The sequence below is a fragment of the Coregonus clupeaformis genome, chromosome 10 (genome assembly GCF_020615455.1).
Source record: "Coregonus clupeaformis isolate EN_2021a chromosome 10, ASM2061545v1, whole genome shotgun sequence".
Lineage (NCBI taxonomy): Eukaryota > Metazoa > Chordata > Actinopteri > Salmoniformes > Salmonidae > Coregonus > Coregonus clupeaformis.
The window spans coordinates 10084924-10097701 of NC_059201.1; the positions used below are offsets into that span (position 1 = coordinate 10084924).

Consider the following 12778-nt stretch of genomic DNA (forward strand, 5'->3'; position numbering starts at 1 on the left):
TCTTTGTCTCAGTGGCATGGACGGGCGATGGCAGGACTTCGAAATAATGTTGTCGCCTCCCCCCACCCCAAGATAACACTTCAGTTTGGGCTGTTGTTGATTAGCTCCATCTTCTGTCTATGAGGTGATAAAACAAACAGTAAAAAGTAAGCCTAGGGTGTATTCATTATGCCGATTTGACTAAATGTTTTGCAACAGAATCGGCATAATGAATACACCCCTGGTCTCCACTGACATCAAAGTAAGTATTGTTCCAGGCCCTATAATGACTATTGTGATTGTGCCATATGTTTACCTGAACCTGTCAATTGCCTGAGCTGACACTCATTTGAACTTGCTTCTTTACACATCACCTGGGATGAATGTCAATAGTTTAAAATCCATCCATCTCGTTCAGCTGCATTTATCTGAACACAGGTCAACATATTGTGTTGGATATCTGCCTAGTGCCTACCTGGTATTTGCTGTGACCTCTACATTTCTTTGAAATCAGTGTAGATTAAGTAAAGGAAACCAGGGAATGAAGTCTCTTGGCCTAGTAATACAATACTATTCAGATGATCAGATATCTGGGATATTCTTTGTTCAAGTAATTACCAGGCGAGTAACAAGACTACTTTCATCTTCCACAGAGTTACGTTTTTAAAAGTTATAATAGGTCAGGCTACTGAATAACTGACCAGTTCCTAAATGTTCAATCTTATGAGGCTGTGGCAACATGCAAGGTTTGCAGATCCTGTTTTGAAGCTGACATCTGACTGGACAAACAGATCATAACAGCCTCACACCATTGATGATAATCTATACACCATTAATTCAAGAGACCATAGCTATAGAGAGCCTTAGTCTCAGAGACTACCCAAAAACAACCTCTCGCCACTAGCCCTTCTAGGTTTGCAGATCTAAAATAAGTGAATAGGTGTAAGCGACATAACCAGGAAGCTCCCCTAGACCAATTGGAAGGCTATCTGAAAATCACAGTATAATAACCTAGTTTTACACCTATCCATTCCCTTCAGATCTGCAAACCCTAAAGAGGTTAAGGCCCAGGTGTTGTTTTTGGAGAGGCCATTCTGTAGCCTACCACTGGGCATTGTCACCATCTTCATGTAGTTCTTTCATTTTTCATTCACCAGCACCACCAGGTAAGTGAGTTGTATGCAGCTCAGCGTTCAACACCATAGTGCCCTCCAAGCTCGTCACCAAGCTCGGGACCCTGGGACTGAACACCTCCCTCTGCAACTGGATCCTGTACTTCCTGACTGGCCAACCCTGGGTGTTGAAAGTAGGCTACAACACCTCTGCCAAGCTGACCCTCAACACGTGGGCCCCGCAGGGGTGTGTGCTTAGACCCCTCCTGTACTCTCTGTTTTCCCAAGACTGTGTGGCCACGCACAACTCCAACTCCATCAAGTTTAATGACGACACAATGGTGGTAGGCCTGATCACCAACGGCGATGAGACAGCCTACAGGGAGGAGGTCAGAGAACTGGCAGTGTGGTGCCAGGACAACATCCTCTCCCTCAACGTTAGGATGACCAAGGAGCTGATCGTGGACTACAGGAAACAGGGGGGTTGAGCTGTGCCATTGAGAGCATCCTGACTGGTTGTATCACCGTCTGGTATGGCAACTGCACCGCCAGTGACCGGAAGGCCCTACAGAGGGTGGTGCGGACCGCCCAGCGCATCACTGGGAGGCGATCTCCCATCCATCCAGGACGTACATGCCAGGCGATGTCTGAGAAAGGCCCCAAAAATTGCCAAAGACTCCAACCACCCAAGACATGGACTGTTCTCCATGCTCCTGTCCAGCAGGAGGTACCGGTGCATCAAGACTCCTAAACAGCTTATATCCCCTGACCATAAGACTTTAAATGGCTAACAACTACTCCCTCTCCCACAGACTATCCACACTGACTCTATGCCCATCCACAGGTCTCTACCCACTCAGACACAACCTACGCTGCTGCTAAAATGATTATTGGGTCCTGTGTGGCTCAGTTGGTAGAGCATGGCACTTGAAATGACAGGGTTGTGGGTTCAATTCCCACGGGGGACCAGTATGAAAATGTATGCACGCTCTACTGTAAGTCGATCTGGCTAAGAGCATCTAATAAAATGTGATTAGATGTATTACTCCATTACGCTGCTGTCCATTGATTAGTATTTATCCTGCTACGGGTCACTATTACTCATGTTTACATGTATACTGTATATTACCATTGGATTTGAAATCATACAATGACTATGAGGTTAAAGTGCAGACTGTGCTTTAATTTGAGGGTATTTCATCCATATCGGGTGAACCGTTCAGAAATGACAGCACTTTTTGTACATAGTCCCCCCCATTTGAGGGGACCAAAAGTATTGGGACAAATTCACTTATGTTTATTGAAGTAGTAAAAAGTTAAGTATTTGGTCCCATATTCATAGCACGCAATGACAACATCAAGCTTGTGACTCTTTTTTTGTTGGATGCATTTGCTGTGCCCAATAGAAATGAATGGTAAATAATGTATTGTGTCATTTTAGAGTCACTTTTATTGTTAATAAGAATATAATATGTTTCTAAACACTTCTACATTAATGTGGATGCTACCATGATTATGGATAATCCTGAATGAGTGAGAACGTTACAGGGATAAATACACCACATGGCCAAAAGTATGTGGACATCCCTTAAACTAAGTGGACTCGGTTATTCAACCACACCCGTTGCTGACAGGTGTATAAAATCGAGCTCACAGCCATGCAATGTCCATAGACAAACATTGGCAGTAAAATGGCCCGTAATGAAGAGCTCAGTGACTTTCAACGTGGCACCGTCCTAGGAATCCACCTTTCTAACAAGTCAGTCTGTCAAATTTCAGCACTGCTAGAACTGCCCCGGTCAACTGTAAATGCTGTTATTGTGAAGTGGAAACGTCTATGAGCAACAATGGCTCAGCCGCGAAGTGGTAGGCCACACAAGCTCACAGAACGGGACCGCAGAGTGCTGAAGCATGTAAAAATCACCTGTCCTTGAATGCAACACTCACTACTGAGTTCCAAACTTCCTCTGGAAGCAACATCAGCAGAACTGTTAGTCTGGCGCTTCATGAAATGGGTTTCCATGGCTGAGCAGCCGCACACAAGCCTAAGATCACCATGCGCAATGCCAAGCATCGGCTGGTGTGGCGTAAAGCTCACCGCTAACGCGTTCTCTGGAGTGATGAATCACGCTTCACCATCTGGCAGTCCGACAAACGAATCTGGGTTTGGCGGATGCCAGGAGAACGCTACCTGCCCCAATGCATAGTGCCAACTGTAAAGTTTGGTGGAGGAATAATGGTCTGGGGCTGTTTTTCATGGGTCGGGCTAGGCCCCTTAGTTCCAGTGAAGGGAAATCTTAACGCTACAGTATACAATGACATTCTAGACGATTCTGTTCTTCTAACTTTGTGGAAACAGTTTGGGGAAGGCCCTTTCCTGTTTCAGCATGACAATGCCCCCGTGCACAAAGCGAGGTCCATACAGAAATTGTTTGTCGAGATCGGTGTGGAAGAACTTGAGTGGCCTGCACAGAGCCCTGACCTCAACCCCATCGAACACCTTTGGGATGAATTGGAACGGCGACTGTGAGCCAGGCCTACTCACCCAACATCAGTGCCCATCCTCACTAATGCTCTTGTGGCTGAATGGAAGCAAGTCCCCACAGCAATGTTCCAACATCTAGTGGAAAGCCTTCCCAGAAGAGTGGAGGCTGTTATAGCAGCAAAGTGGGACCAACTCCATATTAATGCCCATGATTTTGGAATGAGATGTCCAACGAGCAGGTGTCCACATACTTTTGACCATGTAGTGTATCATAAACCCCCCCCAAAATGCTACCCTTTCCTGTTATTGTAATGGTGAGAGCTTAGCATGTCTTGGGGGTATGATATTTATGCGTCCGTAACTTTCTCACCCATCATTATTCACGATTCATCCGTAATCATGGTAGCATCCACATTAATGTAGAAGTGTTTAGAAAGATATTATATTCTTATTAACAATAAAAGTGACTCTAGAATGACACAATACATTATTTACCATTCATTTCTGAAACACAACCAAAACAAACAGCAAACGCATCCAACACATTTGTAGAGTCACAAGCTTGATATAGTCATTGTCTGCTATGAATATGGGCACTATGTACAACGGTTCACCCGATAGGGCTGAAAATACCCTCAAATGAAAGCTGACAGTCTGCACTTTATCATTTCAAAAGAGCCAAAACAAAACAAAAATGTCACAGTCCAAATACTTTTGGAGCTCACTGTACATCCTACTACTGGTCACTTATTTTACGTATAAACCCACCTCAACCACTCCAGTACATTTTACATTTACGTCATTTAGCAGATGCTCTTATCCAGAGCGACTTACAGTTAGTGAGTGCATACATTTTCATACTGGCCCCCCGTGGGAATCAAACCCACAACCCTGGCGTTGCAAGCACCATGCTCTACCAACTGAGCTACACGGGGCCTCCTGCACATTGAGTAAGGTACCGACACTGACCTGTATATACTTGCATTCTCGTGTTCTTTAACGCTCATCGTAGTTCTTGTGTGATTTTTATTCTTACTTTCATTTTTTATTCTATTTTCTATATGATTATCACCGCATTGTTAGGAAAGAGCTCTCAAGGGAAGAATTTCACTGCACTGTTTTACACCTGTTGTATCCTATGCACATGGCGAATAAACTTTGAAACTTGAACTCATGATCTATCCAGTTGTTGTACCCGACAAACCCTCGTATCCCGTGTGTGTGTGTGCTTTACTCAGACAGTGTAACACTCTGCTTTTACAGCCGTCATTTAAGTCTTTGTACAAAATGTACAGGAAGTATTAGACACATGGAAAAGCAACATACACTGAAAACACTCAATGTAAAAAAAAAAAAAAAAAGCAAGGTGTTTTTTGGTGCTAGAATTACACTCACTTATTGCTGCAGCGAGTTTGGCTAGGGAAACAGAGGAGAGACATCAACATAAACATACTAAATGAACGTAATAGCTGAAATCTGGTTTCCCACCACCGTCACAGTACCCCCATTGGAAAAAGGCAAGGGCTATGCCTCAAGAGTGAGGCTTAGTGTACTCTCATGTCCAAATCTGGCAAAAGTTGACAAATAAATACATAAATACTACTATGCATTTGTAACACACAGGGCCATGGCGGAGCATAGTCATATGGCTGAATGTGTACTGTCATTTTTTGTAGTACAGAGAGGGTCATCTTGGTTGTCACCTGGTAGTAGGGCAAGGCTGCGGCCATAGAAGAATATGGACATGACAGAAAATGGCAGTTTAGAAAGAGAAATGGTACTCAGCCTCTGCAAGGCGGAACTAAAAATGAACCAAACACGAATACATTTTTTCTTCTTTTTTTTAAGCAAAAATAATTTGGTTTATGTAGAAACAAGCGATGTTTTGCATTTGGATATTTTCCTCTCCTTTAAAAGAGTTAAAGCTTAAAAAAAGAAATACAAATGAGTATAAACTCCTCCCATTACACCCAGATTAAATTAGTATAAACTCCTCCCATTACACCCAGATTAAGTGAGTATAAACTCCTCCCATTACACCCAGATTAAATGAGTATAAACTCCTCCCATTACACCCAGATTAAATGAGTATAAACTCCTCCCATTACACCCAGATTAAATGAGTATAAACTCCTCCCATTACACCCAGATTAAGTGAGTATAAACTCCTCCCGTTACACCCAGATTAAATGAGTATAAACTCCTCCCGTTACACCCAGATTAAATGAGTATAAACTCCTCCCATTACACCCAGATTAAATGAGTATAAACTCCTCCCATTACACCCAGATTAAGTGAGTATAAACTCCTCCCATTACACCCAGATTAAATGAGTATAAACTCCTCCCATTACACCCAGATTAAATGAGTATAAACTCCTCCCATTACACCCAGATTAAATGAGTATAAACTCCTCCCATTACACCCAGATTAAGTGAGTATAAACTCCTCCCGTTACACCCAGATTAAATGAGTATAAACTCCTCCCGTTACACCCAGATTAAATGAGTATAAACTCCTCCCATTACACCCAGATTAAATGAGTATAAACTCCTCCCATTACACCCAGATTAAATGAGTATAAACTCCTCCCGTTACACCCAGATTAAATGAGTATAAACTCCTCCCATTACACCCAGATTAAATGAGTATAAACGCCTCCCGTTACACCCATATTAAATGAGTATAAACTCCTCCCATTACACCCAGATTAAATGAGTATAAACTCCTCCCGTTACACCCAGATTAAATGAGTATAAACTCCTCCCATTACACCCAGATTAAATGAGTATAAACTCCTCCCGTTACACCCAGATTAAATGTAGGCCGATGTTGGTGACAAAAAACAAAGAAAACCTGGGGAGAGCTCACAATGGAGATACTATAGATAATAACATACATATAAAATATACAATCTGAAATATATCTGATATATATTAAATCGTGTTAAGGTTCAATATCTTTTACTACACAACATTTGGGTGGCATGTCTGCTTATTTTTCTTCTTTACATTTCTATTATATAAATCATAGGAAAGTAAAGCAAAACAAATTAATCAATGGACAAACAAATGTGGGAAAATGGTAACTAAGCAACAGATGGCAGCCTCGTCCCCTCACCCCACCCCTACCCAGGGTGCACCAGCACAGGGGGCGGCTGAGGCCTGCCTAGCTGTACAGCGCAGTGAAATTTACCTTACATCTTAGCTCATTTTACACGTACAGTCGTGATCAAGGCACAGGGATCTTCTATAAGTAATTTTTTTCAATAAAGCTGTACAAAATAATACATTTTACAGTCTGTACAAGAATAATAGTCCAGCAGTAAAATAAAGACAGACAGACATACTGAATGCTCGGAGGCTGGGAGACAGGAGAGGTGAGGTGCCAGGGAACAAGACAGGGATGTGGAGGGATAAGTGATGAGGGCAGGACTCTGTGTGTGTGTGCGTGTGTTTGTGCGTGTGTGTGTGTGTGTTTGTGTGTGTGTGTGTGTGTGTGTTTGTGTGTGTGTTTGTGTGTGTGTGTGTGTGTTTGTGTGTGTGTGTGTGTTTGTGTGTGTGTGTTTGTGTTTTTGTGTGTTTGTGTGTGTGTTTGTGTGTGTGTTTGTGTGTGTGTTTGTGTTTGTGTGTGTGTGATTGTGTGTGTGTGTTTGTGTGTGTGTGTTTGTGTGTGTGTTTGTGTGTGTGTGTTTGTGTGTGTGTTTGTGTGTGTGTTTGTGTGTGTGTGTGTGTGTGTGTGTGTGTGTGTGTGTGTGTGTGTGTGTGTTTGTGTGTGTGTGTGTTTGTGTGTGTGTTTGTGTGTGTGTGTGTATGTTTGTGTGTGTGTGTGTGTGTGTTTGTGTGTGTGTTTGTGTGTGTGTTTGTGTGTGTGTGTGTGTTTGTGTGTGTGTTTGTGTGTGTGTGTGTTTGTGTGTGTGTGTGTGTTTGTGTGTGTGTGTGTTTGTGTGTGCATGTCATGTCTATCCTTTGCTTCCTCAACTTTGTCTTTCCGTTTGTTGTGGTTATTCTTTACTTATTAAATAAAGCCGGTCCTATAATAGTTCATGTTTTGGGAGCTGGAGTTGGGTAGCAGTGGGAAGGGGGGGACAAGGAGAAGAGAACGGTTGATTTGGGAGGAAACAGGAGAAACAGGGTTAAATGGTGAACAAAGGCAGATCGCACACACAGCGTACACCAACATACAACATGTGGAACTAACAAACTTAAAAGTTGACTTGTGTTATTACAGGAATATATAATATTTATATATATACATATATAAATATCTATATATATAGCTTGGATTTTTTTGCACTGCATGACATTCACTGTATGCATGAATTCATGTATTGTATGTTTAGATTTTCCTCCTCACTGATTCCAGAAAAGCAAGTAATGTGACAGTCACACTCAGTTCTACATGCATCCATCCATCCCCAGGCAGAATGTGCTCACAACCCGCTTCTTTATTGGTTACATTCCTCCATCTTTTCGATTTGTCCATCGTTTTTTTCCCAGAGCATTCTTCAGTGCATATACTGCATCTCTCGAGAACATCTCTCGCCAGAGTAACTCAAGACTGAAAACAGTTGTACAAGGTAAAAGTGTGTGTGTGTGTGTGTGTGTGTGAGAGATATTTCCAAGTAAAATAATGAATGTGAGACACTGAAAACGAGAGAAGGTTCCGTGCGTGTGTGTTTGAGCGAGAGAGAGAGAGATAGCGAGAGGAAAAGAGCCACGGATTGTACATTGCAGTCCTGAGCACAGGTTCAAAGTGCAGTGGAGAGTTCAGCAGTCCTGGCTTGTTACAGGTACAGTACTGTGTTTAGGAGTCTGTCGGCTGCACTGTCACTTCCTTTATTTGAAACACAGTGTCCCCAGGAGAAGATGTTTGTTTTTCAGGATGGAAGGGGAGGGTTGGTTGAGTGAGGAGGGGACTAACTGATCAAGGATAGGCAGAACACCGGGAGTCTCTCCTCCCACTCACATCACAAGAGCTCATATTGTCGTAGGTGCATCCTCTGAATGATGTCTCGACAGTCGTTGAAGACGCGCCGGATGTTTTCAGTGTCCACTGCGCAGGTGAAATGGGGATAACAATAATGCCTTCCGTCTCCGCTGGCTGTGCTGATCCTCTGAAAAGGCCACAGAGAAGAGAAGGGATTCATAATCACATATGGCTGTTTGCATATTGGTCTGAGACTTCTATACACATTTGTTACTTCTATATGCTTGGTTTCTTACACAAGAAGGTCAACAAAAAAGTGACTAGACATGAATGAACGTACCAGAAACTCATCACGTATGAAGTACTTTGCCCTTGTGACACGAGGATCCTCCCCTGGCTCTGGTGTTGCTGGTTAGGAAGGGCAAAGACACCAAACTCAGTGGACATCATTTATACAGTTGAAGTTGGAAGTTTACATACACCTTAGCCAAATACATTTAAACTCAGTTTTTCACAATTCCTGACATTTAATCCTAGTAAAAATTCCCTGTCAGGTAGGATCACCACTTTATTTTAAGAATGTGAAATGTCAGAATAATAGTAGAGAGAATGATTTATTTCAGCTTTTATTTATTTAATCACATTCCCAGTGGGTCAGAAGTTTACATACACTCAATTAGTATTTGGTAGCATTGTCTTTAAATTGTTTAACTTGGGTCATACGTTTCGGGTAGCCTTCCACCAGCTTCCCACAATAAGGGGTGAATTTTGGCCCATTCCTCCTGACAGAGCTGGTGTAACTGAGTCAGGTTTGTAGGCCTTCTTGCTCGCACACGCTTTTTCAGTTCTGCCCACACATTTTCTATAGGATTGAGGTCAGGACTTTGTGATGGCCACTCCAATACCTTGACTTTGTTGTCCTTAAGCCATTTTGCCACAACTTTGGAAGTATGCTTGGGGTCATTGTTCATTTGGAAGACCCATTTGCGACCAAGCTTTAACTTCCTGACTGATGTCTTTAGATGTTGCTTCAATATATCCACATCATTTTCCTTCCTCATGATGCCATCTATTTTTTGAAGTGCACCAGTCCCTCCTGCAGCAAAGCACCCTCACAGCATGATGCTGCCACCCCCGTGCTTCACGGTTGGGATGGTGTTCTTCGGCTTGCAAGCAGCCCCCTTTTTCCTCCAAACAAAACGATGGTCATTATGGCCAAACAGTTCTATTTTAGTTTCATCAGACCAGAGGATATTTCTCCAAAAAGTACGATCTTTGTCCCCATGTGCAGTTGCAAACCGTAGTCTGGCTTTTTTATGGCGGTTTTGGAGCAGTGGCTTCTTCCTTGCTGAGTGGCCTTTCAGGTTATGTCGATATAGGAGTAGTTTTACTGTGGATATAGATACTTTTGTACCTGTTTCCTCCAGCATCTTCACAAGGTCCTTTGCTGTTGTTCTGGGATTGATTTGCTCTTTTCGCACCAAAGTACGTTCATCTCTAGGAGACTGAACGCGTCTCCTTCCTGAGCGGTATGACGGCTGCGTGGTCCCATGGTGTTTATACTTGCGTACTATTGTTTGTACAGATGAACGTGGTACCTTCAGGCGTTTTGAAATTGCTCCCAAGGATGAACCAGACTTGTGGAGGTCTACAAATATTTTTTCTGAGGTCTTGGCTGATTTCTTTTGATTTTCCCATGATGTCAAGCAAAGAGGCACTGAGTTTGAAGATAGTCCTTGAAATACATCCACAGGTACACCTCCAATTGACTCAAATTATGTCAATTAGCCTATCAGAAGCTTCTAAAGCCATGACATCATTTTCTGGAATTTTCCAAGCTGTTTAAAGGCAACTTAGTGTCTGACCCACTGGAATTGTGATACAGTGAATTATAAGTGAAATAATCTGTCTGTAAACAATTGTTGGAAAAATTACTTGTGTCATGCAGAAAGTAGATGTCCTAACCGCCTTGCCAAAACTATAGTTTGTTAAAAAGAAATTTGTGGAGGGGTTGAAAAACGAGTTTTAATGACTCCAACCTAAGTGTATGTAAACTTCCGACTTCAACTGTATATCCGCATCTGTTAAATCACTGTATACCAGACATTTTCATTTAGATCAGTAAAATAATCCATGTTAACAAGATTAATTCTTCACCAGAGAAGAGTTCGCAAAGAGTTCCGAAGTGTTCCAAGTTATATTATTACAATTGTTACATTTACAGATAAACTTGAAACGTTGACAGCCTTGAATAGTTCCAGTAGAGAGTTGCTCAAGAGTATTACTGTTTCCCTTACCATCATCTGGTGTAGTGTAGCGCCCAAACTCTGGGAAATACTCTTCAATTTTAGATTTCCCCACAAGCACCTTCTCTGCTAGCAGATCCTGTTTGTTCAGGAAGAGAATGACAGAAATGGTCCGTAGCCACCTGAGGAGAGAAACAACCACAAAGGGAATTGAAGTGGATGTATTCAAATCAATGACAATTTAAATGAGCACAAAAGGTCAACAATCCATATCGGCAACTGCTGTGGCTGGGATTCACACAAAACGACAGTATGTCAAGGACAAGAGTGGCTTTGTAAGGGGACTGAAAGTGGGAGAGGCCAGAGAGGTCTTACCTGTTGTTCCAGATGTTCTTGAAGAGGTTGAGGGCCTCCTGCAGCCGGTTGGTCTGATTGTCTTCCCGGATCACCATGTTGTAGCTGCTACTGGCCACCACAAAGATAATGGCTGTCACATCTGGAGGGACAGACAGACAGACAGACAAGGAGATAACCACCACTGGGTTAGACACAATACAGGACATGTGCATGGATGTGAAGGTGGATGCATCCCCATGCCATTTGCTTGTACACTTATTGGAGGTAGAAATACAATATTACCATTAAAACACTGAATCCACTTTCGGCGTTCATCCCTCTGACCTCCAACATCAAACATACTGGGAGAGGAGAAAAGACAATGAGAGTTACTTACTGCCCAATAGACAACTGATAACAAGTAGCACAGAGGGATCAACAGTTAACTAGGGTAGTCATCTTAAAGAAAAATGGCTGCCATTTCGAACTCACTGAAAATTGACTTTGTCCACTTGGAATCTTGTCTCAAAAATCCCTGAAGTCAGTACTCTACATCTCAACAGGTCCTGATCAGTGGGAGAGTAGTCACTCTGCTTCACAATGTCAATCTTTTCTAGAAAGCTGTAAAAGAGGATTACACATTTATTGACAGATATTAAAGGACACAATATGATATTTATATATATTGTGCTGACAGAAATACATAATTAGTAATATACCCTATTTGCTCCACTCAATTTCGACAATATTCCAAGGAATATAATAATATTCCTCATTTCTGAGAGACAGATGACCGAACCCCACACAGTACCCTGAATTACCAACCATCAGCCTACCAACTCTGAAACATTCTCAAACCAGAACAATTGTCAAATACCAAAACCTCACTGGGTGCTACAGCTGCATTTGAGACATCAGATTTCTGTTATCTGTCTGTGAATTCAGGGCTGAGTTCAGCCAACTACAGGGGAGACATGGAGGGGTAACCATGACCACAGAATGTTTCACCATACATTTCCTGTCAAACTAACCAGACTGTAAACATTCTCAAGATGACACTAGCGGGCATTCCGGCTCTGGCAAATTCCACACCAGGCAGACTGACACTAGGGGAGGGAGACTACAGTCACCAACCAGTAAAGCAAAAAGATGGATAACACTTCCACAACCGACCAGCAGAGGGAGTGTATTTTCTCTCCACAGTGAGATCAAAGAGGCTTGCTGTGTGAGTCACCAGCAGTTTGCTCTGTCAGACACTGTAGTCACTGGATCTGCTGCTGTAGTAGTAATAGTGAGGGGGGGGGGGACTCTGTAAATGTTATATGCACATAGTTGAACCATGTAATATGTTTAAGATGAATTTAGAGAGCTTATGGTCTACAGCTGACTGACTGACATGCCTTTAGACTGATGTGACTTGTTGTGGCCAACCAGAAGACGGATTGGATCCACTCTTCCCTCTTTTTCTACATGTTAACCTGGACCCTAAGTGTGGACTGCCATCATTGGTCCAGTCTACTGGGCAGACCTGGACCCTAAGTGTGGACTGCTGTCATTGGTCCAGTCTACTGGGCAGACCTGGACCCTAAGTGTGGACTGCTGTCATTGGTCCAGTCTACTGGGCAGACCTGGACCCTAAGTGTGGACTGCTGTCATTGGTCCAGTCTACTGGGCAGACCTGGACCCTAAGT

General features: G+C 42.7%; 1 non-coding gene and 1 pseudogene across 1 annotated transcript; one reads left to right on the forward strand and one right to left on the reverse strand.

Moving 5' to 3' along the window:
- Positions 1 to 1984: 1984 nt before the first annotated feature.
- On the forward strand, positions 1985 to 2060 carry trnas-uga. Its single transcript has one exon. It is a non-coding gene; the product is annotated as a tRNA-Ser (tRNA).
- Positions 2061 to 7458: 5398 nt separating this feature from the next.
- The window catches only part of LOC121574889, a 46597-nt pseudogene continuing 41277 nt past the window's right edge, over positions 7459 to 12778 (reverse strand).